At 39.9% G+C, this 17,297-nt stretch overlaps 1 protein-coding gene across 1 annotated transcript in view; it reads left to right on the top strand.

Moving 5' to 3' along the window:
• Window positions 1-17,297, top strand: part of LOC133576551 (steroid hormone receptor ERR2-like) — a 415,815-nt gene that overhangs the window by 257,401 nt on the left and 141,117 nt on the right. The gene's annotated exons all lie outside the window — the stretch shown is intronic.

The raw sequence follows: 17,297 nt of genomic DNA, 5'->3' as shown, positions 1-17,297 counted from the left end.
GCAGCTATTGATTACCCGTGACAAGTTCATTAGTTGCTACCTCACTGATGTGTGATATATGTGTCAAATAATACTTTACGGCCATCAGCTCTCAGCCTTTTTAAATAATTCACACACTTTTACTGTGACAGCTTACTGTTACTGCTGTTATTGATCAGGCCACTTTTATTGGACAGTGCGGCCCTGTCGCACGTGTGCCGGTGACATTTGTCTTTTGACGATTTAATGCAGGAAATATTTAATCTATTTTATCCGTTAAGCTTTTCAATCTGGCCCGCCGGACATTCCCCAAAATTGTTTTAGATCTTTAAGATGGAAAGTGTAGCTGCCATTATGATGTGCAGGGAAATTTTCAAAAGGCCGTAAGTCTTGAACTATACAAAGTATTTCAATGGTTGGAATCTGCGCTTTTGCATGGTATACTAGTTACTGTGGTAATCTAATTAGTGACTATGGTAATCTAATTAGTTACTATGGTAATCTAAGTCACAGCAGCTCAGACCAGGCACCAAGCAGTGTGGGTGGGGAGCGTTTCCACAGAGTGTTTCCAGAGCGGCCAGCCTTAAATGCGGGTGTCAGGGACAGACGCGGAAGGAGATTTTTACAACACAGTTCTAAAGCTTAGTACCCGTATTTTCCGCACTATAAGGCGCACCGGATTATTAGCCGCACCTTCAATGAATTACATATTTCATAACTTTGTCCACCAATAAGCCGCCCCGGATTATAAGCCGCGCCTACGCTGCGCTAAAGGGAATGTCAAAAAAACAGTCAGATAGTTCAGTCAAACTTTAATAATATATTGAAAACCAGCGTTCTAACAACTCTGTCCCAAAATGTACGCAAATGTGCAATCACAAACATAGTAAAATTCAAAATGGTGTAGAGCAATAGCAACATAATGTTGCTCGAACGTTAATGTCACAACACACAAAATAAACATAGCGCTCACCTTCTGAAGTTATTCTTCATTCGTAAATCCTTCGAATTCTTCGTCTTCGGTGTCCGAATTGAAAAGTTGCGCAAGCGTGGGATGCAAAATGGCCGGTTCCGTCTCGTCGAAGTCATCGGAGTCAGTGTCGCTGTTGTTGTCCAGTAGTTCTGTGAATCCTGCCTTCCGGAAAGCTCGGACCACAGTTGTGACCGAAATATCTGCCCAGGCATTTACGATCCACTGGCAAATGTTGGCGTATGTCGTCCGGCGCTGTCTGCCCGTCTTAGTGAAGGTGTGTTCGCCTTCGGAGCTGTGTGAAAAAAGCCACCCGGCCTCTTCGCGTAAACTTCCCTTAACCACTCGCTCATCTTTTCTTCATCCATCCATCCCTTCGAGTTAGCTTTTATGATGACGCCGGCTGGAAAGGTCTCTTTTGGCAAGGTCTTCCTTTTGAATATCACCATGGGTGGAAGTTAGCATGGCAAGCTAGAACCACAGTGAAGGATGACTTCTCATTCCCTGTGGTGCGAATATTCACCGTACGTGCTCCCGTTCCACAGTGCGGTTCACAGGAATATCAGTTGCTGTGAAATACGGTAGTAATCCGTGTGCGGATGGAGAGATTGCGTCTTTTTATGAACCGGATCCTTGTCGCTTAGTAGGAGCCATTTTGTGGTCTTTACAGATGTAAACAGGAAATGAAACGTACGGTGATATCCGCGCGTTTTTTCTTCTTCTTCCGGGGGCGGGTGGTTGCTTACAGTAGAAGAAGAAGCGCTTCCTGTTCTATGGGGGCGGGTGCTTTCCTTGGCGGTTGCTTGCGTAGAAGAAGAAGCGCTTCCTGTTCTACCGGGAAAAAAGATGGCGGCTGTTTACCGAAGTTGCGAGATCGAAACTTTATGAAAATGAATCGTAATAAAGCGCACCGGGTTATAAGGCGCACTGTCAGCTTTTGAGAAAATGTGTGGTTTTTAGGTGCGCCTTATAGTGCGGAAAATACGGTAATATATCAGATTGTAGGTGTTGTTGTTTTTTTACCCTTCGCATTCATATTTCGCTGTTTGTTGCATTTTTGTTGCGTTTCGCTTGATTGTAAAATATGTAGATGTGTCATGTCTGTGTAATCATGTTTTGTTTTGTTTAGTTATTGGACTCTTTAGTTTCTGGCTTTTCACTCCCTTGTCTTGTTTCCATGGTTACCCATTAGTTTCACCTGTTCCACGTTTGGACTCATTGTGCACTCTTGTTTGTCACCATAGCAACCCATTAGTTTTCACCTGCCCTCACGACTCATGCACCTGTCTTTAATCATGTCACTATTATTTAAACCCATTGTTGCCAGGAAGTCTCCCTGGCGACATCATACCCCTGACTTTCTGCTTCTCACTCTGTTTACCTCTGCGCACTTCATGCCATGTCAAGTAAGTTTTTTCTATTCATGCCACAGTTAGCGACTTTTGTTCATGTCCATAGTTTTTTGCCCACGTGCAAGTCTTTGTTTCGTTAGTCAAGTTTGTACTTCCGCCTTGAGCGCGCTTTTTGTTCCTTTGGTAGTGTAAAATAAATAATGTCTTTACCTTCACGGCTTGCCCGCGCCAACTTTCATTTGCATTCCGGGAAAACAAACTCCAAAGTCCAAGTCTTGACAAGATGGAGATGGGGTGTGACGTTCATATGTTGTCAATATTCAGTGTTTTATCGCCCATAGTTAATATTGTAAATCCCACATTCTTTATTTCCATGTACATTCTGGGTGTCTCATTCAGTAACAAAAATCTTAAATTCCGTTCCGTTTTTTAACGTTTTTAGCATTCAATCAGACATTATTGTGAGGTTTTGTATTAGTGTTCCTAAAAATCAGACATACCCCCGCCCCCAGACACATTTTCTTCTCCAAATTTGCCCCCCGAGTCAAAATAATTGCCTGTTGTAGAAAGTTATGTATATGTCAAAATAGCTCAGGTTAGATGTATAAAACTGTGCATCCGGAAAGTGTTCACAGCGCTTCACTTTTACCATATTTATTCATGTTCCAGCCTTATTCCAAAATGGAATACATTCGTTTTTTGTCCTCAAAATTCTACACACAATACCCCAAAATGACAATGTGAAAAAAAATTTTGAAAGCTTTTTGCAAATGTATTAAAAATTAAAAACGAAGAAACCACATGTACTAAAGTACCGTATTTTTCGGACCATAGGGCACACCGGATTATAAAGCGCACTGCCGATTAGCGGGTCTATTCAGGTCTGTTTTCATACAAAAGGCGCACCAGATTATAAGGCGCATTAAAGGGGTCATATTATGATTATTATATTTCTAAATGTAAAACACTTCCTTGTGGTCTACATAACATGCAATGGTGGTTCTTTGGTCAAAATGTTGCATAGATTATGTTTTACAGATCATCTTTAAGTCGCTTTCTGACCGTCGCTTCAGGATGCAGCGTTTTGTGTGCGGTCTTATTTACGTGGCTCACCTTCGACAGCGTCTTCTCCCCGTCATCTTTGTTGTAGCGGTGTAGCGTGCAAGGACGGGAGTGGAAGAAGTGTCAAAAGATGGAGCTAACTGTTTTAATGACATTCAGACTTTACTTCAATCAATAACGAAGTAAAGTGAGCCTCATCCGTGGCTCACTAGTGCAACAACGCCGGAAATGTGTCCCGTGAAAAACCTTCCGACCGGAACTCTCTAATAACTAGAGTTCTGTGGGTCACTACAGTTTTTAGCGCTTCCATAGCGAGTTATAAGTAAGAACTTTACACTACTTTATATTAGAAATGGCAACAGTAGAGGATGAATGTCCCATAACAAGAAGATAGAGAAAAAGAAGAAGCTTATTGACTACGGCATCAGCACGGACTACAGTGGCGGATGCGCGCACATTTTTAGGACTTATGCAAATCCCAAATACAGATCAGCAGGTACCAGAAGGTAAGAAAAGTTGGTTTTGCATAACGTTATGAAACAAAACGCCAGATAATATGTCTGTTAATGGGTGCCATTTTGCGGTCCTTATACACACACCATAGTAATACTTGTATCTCTGACTACGGTAGCCGTAATGGGCCAACAATCCATCAAGTGCGGCTTCAAAGTCATACTAAAACATTTTGACAGATTTTTGAGTGCCTTGTGTAATGTTCTTTATTTTCAATGGAACATTTAAAGTTTTGGTGTTGTTTACTGGCATCATATTGCAGTCTACACGTATATCTTATGTGTAACTGCCATCTACTGGTCGCACTTATCATTACACAATGTACCAAATAAAATTGATTCAAGGTCGGTAAGCACAACCAGAATTATTCCGTACTTAAGGCGTACCGGGTTATAAGGCGCACTGTCGATTTTTGAGAAAATGAAAGGATTTTAAGTGCGACTTATGGTCCGAAAAATACGGTATTCAGACACTTTGCTCAATACTTTGCTGATGCACCTTTGGCCGCAATTTTTGCATAGTCTTTATTGGGTATTGTCTGTAGAACGTTGAGGGGAAAAAACATAATTTATTCCATTTTGGAATAAGGCTGTAACTTAACAAAATGTGGAAAAAGTAAATACTTTCCGGATGCACTGTATGCGCTACTAATATCCATTCCATTCCATTCTTGCACGTTTTTGCTCCCGGACTCCACCTATATTTCAAAGATATACTAAGAAATGGCTACTTTAATGACAAAATGTTTCATCCAGTTTATTTAAAACTACACAATCTACATTATGTGTACCGTATTTTTCGGACTATAAGTCACAGTTTTTTTCATAGTTCGGCCGGGGCTGCGACTTATACTCAAGAGCGACTTATGTGTGAAATTATTAACACATTACCGTAAAATATCAAATAATATTATTTATCTCATTCACGTAAGAGACTAGACGTATAAGATTTCATGGGATTTAGCGATTAGGAGTGACAGATTGTTTGGTAAACGTATAGCATGTTCTATATGTTATAGTTATTTGAATGACTCTTACCATACTATGTTACGTTAACATACCAGGCACGTTCTCAGTTGGTTATTTATGCCTCATATAAGGTACACTTATTCAGCCTGTTGTTCACTATTCTTTATTTATTTTAAATGGCCTTTCAAATGTCTATTCTTGGTGTTGGGTTTTATCAAATACATTTCCCCAAAAAATGCGACTTATACTCCAGTGCGACTTATATATATGTTTTTTTTCCTTCTTTATTATGCATTTTCGGCCGGTGCGCCTTATACTCCGGTGCGACTTATAGTCCGAAAAATACGGTACTGTTAGGGTTTGACTGTAATAGATTAGCTTTTGAGACTCATTCAGATAATTTCCACTACGTTACCTTAGTCTAGGCCAGGGATCGGCAACCCAAAATGTTGAAAGAGCCATATTGGACCAACAATACAAAAATGAATCTGTCTGGAGCCGCAAAAAATTAAATGCCTTATATAAGTGTTATAATGAAGGCAACACATGATGCACAGTAAGTGTCTATATTAGCTATATTAGCCTACTATCAAAGGCTGATACAAATCTTTCAAAGAAATGTTGTATTTTAATTTTTATTCTACACATTTTTACAACATTGGAAATCATTAGTAAAATGGAGGCTTCTCACAGGATGAGATAAGTTCTTTGAAATTTCTGGCTCACAATGGCCAAAGGTATAGATGTGTGTCCAAGTTAAAGGAAACGGCAGGCTATCTTCTTCTAATGGATTTATTACAATCTTTGCGAGCTGGGTAATGTTTGCTGTGGTCTGGAACAACATAGCACACAAACAACACAGAAATGCAGCCAATATAACTTGCAAATATAAATTAAATACACAGAGGACATAAGTAAAGGAAATTAAATGAGCTCAAATATACCTACAAACGAGGCATAATGATGCAATATGTACATACAGTTAGCCTATTTAGCATGTTAGCACCGATTAGCTTGCAGTCATGGATTGACCAAATATGCCTGATAAGCATACTTGCCAACCCTCCCGGATTTTCCGGGAGACTCCCGAAATTCAGCGCCTCTCCCGAAAACCTCCCGGGACAAATTTTCTCCCGAAAATCTCCCGAAATTCAGGCAGACCTGGAGGCCACGCCCCCTTCAGCTCCATGCGGACCTGGAGAGTCTGCATGGAGCAATGTTGTTGTAATATATTGAGTTGGAGGCAATAAACAGGCGAGGTGATGAAGTACGTCTCTTTACTTCAGAACAGACTCACACACTTGACGTCAGGTGCGCAACACCACGTAAATCGTTGGCCAACCAAAAAGTAACCCCAGTACGCTATAGCCAACATTCACCAGGAGATGGCAACAGACAAACATAGATCACCCAAACAACCCAACCAAAAAAATGCAGCAGCTCAATTAAAAAACTGTACTTAAGCCACATTTTTTTTTTTTTTAGTACTGAACTCTTAACCCTCATTTGTAAACAATAACATGCTTATTATACAAACAGTATTTGTACATCTTTAACACAGATTTTTATACTGTCTTCAGAGATTCAGTTTTTTTGGTGGTACTCGAAACCTTTCTGGGTAACTGCGGATCACTGGTGGGGTTTTTGTTGTGAGTGATCTGGGTTCTGATGATGGCAACTCAGCAGCCCTTGAATCTGGTTCAATGATGAGACTAGTTTGTGTCTGACTCACTGATGGTCCTGGTGATGGAACTGAAACAGCACTGTCCAGTTGTACTGATGGCACATTTTCTGCAACTGCTGGAGACTAGATAACTGGCAGTCTCTCCATGTTTTCTCGCCATGGTAACATGTGATCCACATGCACTGTGCGCTGTCTCTGTCCCTCTTGATATATATATGTGTATATATATATATATATATATATATATATATATATATATATATATATATATATATATATATATATATATATATAAAAATATATATATATATATAAGTATTTCTTATATATATATACCACAGAACTCAGCAAACACATTTGGGACCTCAAAGACAATAATGTTGAATATTCAATAACATGGCAAATTCTTGCATCCAGCACACCTTACAATAGTGGTAATAAAAGATGCAACCTATGCTTGAAAGAGAAACTGTTTATTATTTACCGTCCAGACCTGTCATCCCTCAACAAGCGCAGCGAAATTGTAACAACATGCCGCCATAGACGGAAACACCTCCTAGGTAACACATGAGCCAATCACCACGCCCCTAGGCCAGCCTGTACCCACCCACTCTGTGCCCTATATAAACCATGGTATGCGAATGCTCCCATTAAAATCTCCTGACGATTGAGGGTACCCCCCCTCATGAAACAGGCCTGTAGAGATGAAATAGTCTTGTGATTTTTTTTTTTCCCCACACATACATATATTGCGCTCTACTACGGTATCGAGCACTATTTTTTGGATAACCTTATTAAGACATATATATATATATATATATATATATATATATATATATATATATATATATATATATATATATATATATATATAAGAAAATACTTCACTTTCAGTGAATTCTAGCTATATATATATACATATATATATATATATATATATTTATTTTATTATATATATATATATATACACAATATATATATATATATATATATATACATATATATATATATACAATATATATATATATATATATATATATATATATATATATATATATATATATATATATATATATACATGAAATACTTGACTTGGTGAATTCTAGCTGTAAATATACTCCTCCCCTCTTAGCCACGCCCCCAACCACGCCTCCGCCCCACCCCGACCACACCCCCACCCCCCACCTCCCGAAATCGGAGGTCTCAAGGTTGGCAAGTATGCTGATAAGCACTCCAGCAAATCAATAAAATCCACAAATCTCACCTGTGTGCATTCACGCACAGCATAAAACATTTGGTGGACAAAACAAGAAAAAGGAGTGGCATAATAGTTTCTGTGGCAGCATCGGAGAAAGTTGTACATGTAAACAAACTACGATGAGTTCAAGGATCGCTGAAATTAGTAAGACAAAACGGTGCTTTCCAAATACTCTCATCAGTGAAGCATGTTTAATATAAACAGTGGGAATTATAACAATTAGGAAGGTATGTGTCATGTTTGTTTTCCTACAGAAAATATATTAAAACATGGGGGTTTTTTTCGTCATCTTTTTCCATTTTCACACATCTCTGAAAGAGGTCCAGGGAGCCACTAGGGCGGCGCTAAAGAGCCGCATGCGGCTTGCTGACCCCCGGTTTAGGCTATAAGCTTTAACTTCTGTGTATGTGTATGCTAGTGGCCCCGCAGTGACAAACACAGTGGACACAGTTTCTTTAGCCGCTAAACATAGCTCAAAAAGCTATGGGCACATTTTGATAAAATCTCCAGGAAATGCCAGAAATTATATAAGGAAAAAATTATTACATTTTGGGCCCGATTTTTAACATTTTATCTTACGTTACGATCCGTGTGTGTGTGTGTGTGTGTGTGTGTGTGTGTGTGTGTGTGTGTGTGTGTGTGTGTGTGTGTGTGTGTGTGTGAGTGTGTGTGTATGTGTGTGTGTGTGTGTGTGTGTGTGTGTGAGTGTGTGTGTGTGTGTGTGTGTTGTTGTATTTCTACCCTTCTTGAGACAAGAACAAGGAAAAGTACCGTCCATATGACCGGTGAACAAGTTAGAACATAAATCATGGTCCCAATATGGAAAGCCATTGCATCTAATAGAGAATGCCTCATTGGCACCCCTGGTGGTGAAATCTATCACAATTAGGGTGGTCCCTAATTGTTTTTTCCGGTTTTAAAAGTGCTCCCCCTCTGGTCAACATATGAAATAACAAGTGTGTGTAAAAAATGTTAGTGCTTCCCCTCTGGCCAACATATGTAATAACAAGTGTGTGTAAGAAATTGAAATGCTCCCCCTTTGGCCAAAATTCATTAAAAAAAAAAATCCAAATATGTATATAGAGACATACTGTAATAACTTGAAGTCCGCCCATCCATCCATCCATTTTAAAGCAGTCTTTTTCTCACAATGCGTCGACTTTTTTCCTATAAAATTGGGAACAATTTCTCATATTCTTTCTGATTCTGTAATATTGCAATATTTTCTCGTAAAATTATTACTTTTTAATGTAAAATTATTGTTTTTTTAAAGCAAAATGGTGACATTTGTCATATAAAATTCAGACTTTTATCACAACATTGCCAATTATTTAGTTGTTCTTGTAAAATAGTGAAATTGTTTGCGACTTTTGTCATGACTGTCACGTGGGGGTCGCAGCTTGCTGCGGGGTTGTTCTTCCAACGCAAGAACGGCTCCGGACGACAGCGTAAAGGTAGGAAGTGATTTATTTCTTAACAAAAAACAGAAAACAAGCAAAAGAAAAGCGTGCCGAACGCACGGGAAGCTAAGGCTAAACTTAGCACAGGCAAAAGACAGGGAACTCAAAAACTTACGTGACAATTTGCATGGAGCAAACACAACGAAGGCAGAATGAGTGACAAACAAAGGTAGGCTTAAATAGAGTCTCTGATGAGCAACAGGTGTGCGTGCAAGGCAGGTGAAAATCAAGTAACCATGGTGACGAAACAAACTCACAGGTGCACGAGTAACAACAAAAGGAGTCCAAAACTAACCAAACATAACCAAACAAGACATGATCCGGACCACGGATCATGACAATGACTTTGCCAAGTAAAATTCCGATTATTATTATAATATTGCCAACATTTTTAAAGTTGTCTTATAAAATTGTGACTTTTGTCGAGTAAAATTACAACTGTTTTTCCTAAAATTGCCAAAAGTTAAAGCTTTTTCTTGTAAAATTGCGACTCTTATTGAGTAAAATTCCAACTTTTATCATAATGCATAAATGTTAAAATTTTTCTTGTAAAATTTTGACTTGCGTTGAGTAAAATAACGACTTTTGTTATAACACTGGCGGAATTCAAACTTTTTCTTGTGAAATTGTGACCTTTTTCTTGTGAAATTCCAACAATTTTTTTCACAACAAGCTTTTTTGTATTTGCATAGAATGTATATGGAAATTATGTTGTATATACAAATCTTTATATATCTAGAAAGGGTGGTCCTAAAGAGGTAGGCGTTTTTCTCAGGTCTCAAGAAGGTAACAAATACAAGAGAGAGAGTGTGTGTGTGTGTGTGTGTGTGCGTGCGTGCGTGCGTGCGTGCGTGCGTGCGTGCGTGCGTGCGTGCGTGCGTGCTTGCGGCCCCGCCTCCACCCACAGACACTTGGATGACTGACAAGAGGGTTTACTCGATTTATTTTATAATGCAATGAACACAGTGTAGCCTCCATTTACGAACCCATCTATTTGCGCACTTTTCGATGCACGCCCTTTTGGATTGGCGCAAGTATCTCTCCGTTTCCAAACTTTGTCTCTGTGTACGAACCCTTCATTTAGCCATACATTTTCGTGCCTGCAGACAAAAATGCAGGGTTTATCATTGTAGTGGAGGCGGCGACTGTCACTTACTTTCTGCACAAGACACAACACTTCTCAGTATAAGTGTGTGTGCCTTTTGTGTGTGTGTATCCCCTTTCGACTAGTTGTGTCCATTTGCTAACTTGAAATGAGTCCCAAAAAGCCAACAGACCAAAGTGGGGGGAAAAAAGACGGAATCCTCGTGGATTAAAAAACAAAAACAATTTGCGAGGAGAACTGTACATTAATGGCTCTCGCAAGTTTGACTGACCAATATTGACGAAACAGGATCTGTGACCAATCCACAGCAAGTTTTAATTAGAAAGACACCAGACTTTTCTGAAAAAAATATGCCAAAGCAGACTTTCCACAGCGAGGTACCACTCCTTAAACACAAGAGTGCATACGTATACACACGGAAGAGGGTGAGGGGCTTTGGGGGCCCGGCCCCCCCTTCTTTCTCTCTCCTTCGGTCTGTTTTTTAAATGTTTATCACTGTCGTAGTATGGTTGTTAAGGTTGAGGATTTCTGATTGATTCGGAGGGCACCATTGTGGCTTCTGTGTGTGTGCGCATGTTGCCAGAGCATCGCCTACAGCAAAGTTCAGCTTGTTTTTAGATAGAGAGTTGATCCATCACCCCTTGTTATGTTTGTTTTATATACCATGAAATCCGGACTATAAGTCGCTACTTTTTTTCATACACTCTGAACCCTAAGGCTTATAAGGCGGAGCAACAACAAAAAAACAAAAACATTTGTATAAAAATATAATAATAATAAGCAAAACACTGAGAGGGTGTTTTATTGTCTGTGCTATGGCGCCATCTTTTGGATGAATTTGCACTGCAGGTGCTGCAGTGTCTTGTGCTTTCGACAACCATTTAGTTTTTTAGCCGTCCATAGCGTTCTACTCGTATGGATTTGTCATTCATCACGCCAAGCAAAGTTTGTAAGTTTTACAGTATAGTATAAACTATTTCATACTTACTAAACCATCCCATGTGTGATGTCTGTAGGAGGGTTTTCATGCGTATTTGTACGTGCTGTGACCTTAGCATTAGCTAACATGCTAACACGTTTACAAGTGTCGGTGTTTGTATTGTTTCAGTTTCACAGATTCCTCAGTAAACTCACCAAAACGTCACCGTGGAGTTATTGAATCTGTTGAGCTGATTGGAGAGCTAGCTTTTGTAGCTAGTGGGTCCATGACGATGACTTCTGTTTTGTTTGATCAGCCGTTTTACTGCCGTGTTACAGACATCGTTAGGAAACAATTAAGGTATGTAAACAAACATTTACAGAATCTTACTGTGTAAATAACTCATCTCGCAACGTATATATCTGCGGCTTATAGTCTGGTGCGTTTAATATATGGAAATATAATTATTTTCTTCTGAACTTTAGTGTGTGCAGCTTATATCACTGTACTCTCTGTAGTCCCGAAAATACGGTACAATACTGTATAACACTTGATATTGCGTTCAAAGTGTACAAATCTTGACTAAAATAGAAACTTTTGTCGAAGCTGGAACCAATTATTCATGTTTACGTTGTTTCTTATGGGAAACTCTGCTTCACTATACAAACTTTTCGATTCAAGACCATTGTTCAAGAACCAATTAAGTTCTTAAATCGAGGTTCCACTGCGCAAAAACATCAGTGGCACATTTTTATTACATTTCCAGGAAAGGTCAGTAATGAGATAAGGAACAACTGATTATATTTTGGGGATGATTCAAGACTTTTTTGTGTTTGTATTGTTCCAAACAATACAAATGTAATGACCTTAGAGTTAGCTAATATGCTAACACGTTTACGAGTGTCCGTGTTTGTATTGTTTCAGTTTCACAAATTCCTCAGTAAACGTCACCGTGGAGTTATTGAATCCGTTTAGCTGATTGGAAAGCTAGCTTCCGCAGCTAGTGGGTCCATGACGATGACTTCTGTTTTGTTTGATCAGCCATTTTCCTGCCATGTTACAGACATCGTTAGGAAACAATTAAGGTATGTAATTAAACATTTACATAATCTTACTGTGTAAATAACTTTTAGTCTGATGCGGCTAATATATGGAAATATAATTATTTTCTACTGAAATTTAGTGGGTGCAGCTTATATCACTGTACTCTCTATAGTCCGGAAAATACGGTACAATACTGTATAGCCCTTGATATTACGTTCAAAGTGTACAAACCTTGACTAAAATAGAAACTTTTGTCGAGGCTTGAACCAATTATCCAATTATTCATGTTTACATTGTTTTACATTTGGGAGCTTTACTTCACTTTACAAACTTTTTGATTTAAGAACCAATTAAGTTTGTAAATCAAGGTTCCACTGCTCAAAAACATTAGTGGCACATCTTGATTACATTTCTAGGAAATGTGAGTAATGGGATAAGGAACAACTGATTATATTTTGGGTCTGATTCAAGACTTTTTTTTTTTTACCTTTGAGAGGTCTGCGCTCTCCGACTTCTTATTTAATAAAATACATATGTTATGTTATTTATGTGTTAGTTTGACATTTACTCTAAATTTAATAACTAATATGCAATGGTGATGATTACCAAACAACAATAATGTTTGCAGATAATACGTATACACAACTTAAATATAACAAACCTATTTAAAAGGATGATTTAAACAATATTTATCTATGTTATAAATGAAATAATGTTGGTTGTAAAATGATTAATTTGAATAGAAATAAACTAACAAAATAAACGTAAGCCTTTGTGTGAAAATACGTTTAAATAGTAAAACAATTAATTGATTTTAAGAGATTAGTTATAATTTTATTCAAAATATGAATTATTGGTAATATATTTTTAATTTAATCTTAATTATTTAAACACAACATGGCTGGTTGACTGATATTGCGGTCAATGAAAACAGTTATAATTAAAGCTGCAAGCAGCGTTGGTCGGGCCCGCGTATTTGGCAGGTGCTAGTCCCAAGTGTCCCAATACTTTTGTCTACTTTTAGTCTGAAGTGTCCCAAGACTTTTGTCTAGTGTACCTACCTTGTCTGCATTGTGTGGGCATGCTGGTGCTTCCTGCTTTTGAGCAGCCATCTTAAAAAAAACAGCACCGCAGGAGCATCAGTGCAGCGGGTCTTTGAAGGGTCATAAAATCAAAACCGGAGCAGGTATCACAACTCTTTCGCCAACTTTTAATCAGAAGGGTTCAATCTCTCTCCTGTGTTAGTTTGAAGCCGAAACAACAAACGCGCTCAGAGGAGATAATTTTTGAAGAAAGGTGATGTTGTGTTGAAGGGGGAATAGCAAACTTCCTGTATATTTTTGCTGGGGGTTGTCTATTTATGAAATGTAGGTCTAAGTGAGACCTACGGAGAAGTATTTGTTTCATGTCTCTCCGACCTTCCCAGTGGGAGTTACAGTCAGTTTTGTAATCTTTTCCTTCCGAGGAGCAGTTTTTTGTGCGTTTTATAAAAAAATTGCTGTAGAGCACAATTTTTAGATTTGGGGTTAGGTTTTTTCATTAGATCACAGTATTAGCCAGTCCTGATGTGTGTGTTCAGTTTGGTGAGTTTTGAAGCATGTTAAAGGGGTCAAATTACAGCTCAAAGAGGCAAAAGTGACTGTTTTTAGTACTTTTTTGTCTTGAAGGGGGAATTGCCAACTTCCTGTTGATTTTAGCCCGAGAATGTACCATTATGAAAGTTAGGTCTGAGTCATACCTACATAGAGAATTTTGTTTCATGTCTTTCCGACCTTCCTAGTGGGAGTTACAGGCAGTCTAGTTTTTTTTTTTCCTAGGGGGCGCTAGAGCGCAATTTTGATTTTAGCAGTTTGGTTTTTTTATTAAAAGACAATTTTCGCAGGTCCTGATGTGTGGGTCAAATATGGTGAGTTTTTGAAGCATGTTAAGTGGGTCAAATTAGTGCTCGAAGAGGCGGCGGAAGAATAAAGAAAAAAGAAGAATAATAAAACCTTACAAATACAATAGGTCCTTATGTCCCATTGCATAAGGACTCCAGAAGGGAGTCCTTTTGCAATGGGCCATTGCGGGCCCTAAAAATATGACATTTTCAGCGATCTTTGTCCATCAATATGATTTCCATTAAATTATAGTAAAGTTTGAGGGGCGGGCTAAGATGCCATGTGGAGGAGAATACCACATTTGTGTTGGAGCCGCTTAAAGGGCCGCACTGGAAAGCTGTCTTGCTTAAATACAGACGTAATGATTGGATTAGTGCTTCTTGCTTTGGCGATGGCGTGATAGCAGGATTACACTCGGTGGGCTCAATGGATTTCCTGTCAGACGCCATGAAGCCCACCGTGGAAGTGGAAGAGGGGAGGGAGGAGCCTCACCTCCGCACGCACATAGAGAGGACAGTACCGTGAGGGGAAAATACAAGTCTCGGTCATTTTAATTCGGACGATTAAAAAGAGCCAACTTCAACTTGAATATGGAGTCATACGCTTCTCTTTGCAGTGCACCTCATTAAAAATATCAACATATCCCCGCTATTGATTATGTCTGGATGTCTTAATCAGATCAGCAGAATAGCCTCCCTCCCTCTACGGCCAAGTACATTAATGCCAAAATATTGATCAAAAATGTAATTGAATTCACTGCTGCGTTTTATTAATCAGCCGCCTGACTCTGATCAAAGGTGACAAGCAGAAAGAAAACGACAAAATGTATAATTGTGAGCCGGTTTGCTTCTGTTTGTCCCCGGGGCTGGTGATCGGTAAAGAGCGCGTGATTGCTTCCGTATTGATCGGGACCAAAAAAGTAGGTTGATGAAGACGGTTGGAGTTTGGTAGGGAGAGGGATCGCTTGATGGTGGACGAGTTACATGTTGGATGTGGTAAAGAACACTTTTAGACTTTTAGCTTTAATTTATTTAAACAAAAGTTACATATATTTTAATAATCATTTCTCAGAAGTCCCACAATAGGGTGTTGGAAGTTTGTTGTCTAGATGTTGGGACTTAAAAAGTTTAAAAGTGCTTTAAGTAAGCTGTTTTGTGTGTCTGTTGTAGAGATGCGCGGATAGGCAATTATTTCATCCGCAACCGCGTCAGAAAGTCGTCAACCATCCGCCATCCACCCGATGTAACGTTTGATCAGAACTACACCCGCCCACCATCCGCCCGTTGTTATATATCTAATATTAATTAAAAAAATTAAAAAAAAAAGGGTGAAAACTACGCGAATTGCACCTTGTGCAGACAAGATTTTTCAATCGGACACGGAGGAATTAGCGATGTAAAAGACCACGTTGGGACAAAAAAACACAAGTCTAATGCCGTTGCTAGCGATACAAGTGGAAAACTTTCAACGTTTTTCGTCGCCCAAACAGATTCTTTGGATGTGATAAATGCCGAAGTTTTATTTACGGAGGCAATAATTGAGCATGGACTTCCAATCGCACTGGCTGATCACATGGGACAGTTAATGTAATGCAACCTTTAAAAATCATTACGCGGTGATCGCGATCCCAAAAATAAACTTTTCTTGCATGATAATGTCCAGAAAAATTCGCTTTATATTACTATAGAGTCCTTTTAACGAATGAGTTTGATGGTTTATCACAAACCTTAAATGAAAGAAGTCCTTTGTTCTCCTGCACCATGCATGCGCAATCCTGTCGGCTGTATTTCACAGCACGACATACTGTAAAAAGTGTTTATACTATTTATACTTTCAATTAACAAATTGAAGTCTTGTGAAAGGTTGACAGGATAACTGGCATTAACTGTCAAAATAATTTCAAACTATTGAAGTTAGCTTACAGAATAAACATGTCAATCAACCCATATGATTTTTGCTGTAATATTTTTGTTTTGAAAAGTCACTGTGACTGATAGAAAAGTGATGGTTTTAGCAACATTTTAACCTGTCTGAATGCTAATAGTCATTTTGCGTCGGGGGGCGAAGCCCTGAACCCTCCACCAGGACTTTGTCCTGGACCTACCGGGGCCTGCGGCCCTTGGACCCTGGCTACTAGGTTTTTCTGATTTAAAAGTTGGCAGGTATGGTGAGGTTATAAAGCTTTTGCCTGTTAAAGAAAGGAGACTGATCCAATGCACAGACATTCGCGTGCCACGCTGTCACGACCCAGACGCACACCAGTGCGCAATCATATGGGAGCCGCGCTGAGCGCACCTCCAAGCGCGTCTCGCTGCCGGCGACGGCCAGGTATGGTGCCGACGCTCCAGCGCCATCCATTTTCAGGGCTAGTTGATTCGGCAGGTGGGTTGTTACACACTCCTTAGCGGGTTCCAACTTCCATGGCCACCGTCCTGCTCTCTATATCAACCAGGGTGAGCCCCACCCCTTTCATGAGCGCACTACGCGCGGAGTGACCCCTGTTACGCGCCCCCGGCAACAGGGGTGGCAAGCAGGTAAGCTGCGCGGGCGGAGCGCGCGGAGTGACCCATGTTACGAGCCCCCGGCCACGGGGGTGGCAGGCAGGTAAGCTGCTTACCTGCTGCGCGTGACGCCGGCCGCGGCGAAAGCGGACGAGGCGGGGTGTCGGTGCGGTGGGCGCGGTAGTGACCCTGGACGTGCGTCGGGCCCTTCTCGCGGATCGCCTCAGCTACGGCTCCCGGTGGGGCCCTCTCGGGGGAAGGGGCCTCGGTCCCGGACCCCGGCGAGGCGTCCCTTCTCCGCTCCGTAAAAGTGTCCATCTCTTTTCTTTTTTTTTCTTCTGTTGTGGCATATGCTGCAGGTGCCTGCTCGTTTTTCGTATGTGGGTAACAACATTTAACTATGTATATATATTTCCGAATTGGTTTAACTGCCACCCGCAAAAAAAAAAAAAAAAATAAAAATAAATCCGCCCGACCTGACCCGCGAGCGGATAAAATCTTAGTTTTTTTAATTTCATCCGCCCGATCCGCGGATAATCCGCGGACTCCGCGGTTGTGTCCGCAAACCGCGCATCTCTAGTCTGTTGCTTTAATGCAAATGA

This window comes from Nerophis lumbriciformis, linkage group LG34, assembly GCF_033978685.3.
Source record: "Nerophis lumbriciformis linkage group LG34, RoL_Nlum_v2.1, whole genome shotgun sequence".
Lineage (NCBI taxonomy): Eukaryota > Metazoa > Chordata > Actinopteri > Syngnathiformes > Syngnathidae > Nerophis > Nerophis lumbriciformis.
The sequence above is the reverse complement of the archived record's forward strand: the minus strand, read 5'-3'. Positions and strand labels throughout refer to the sequence as shown.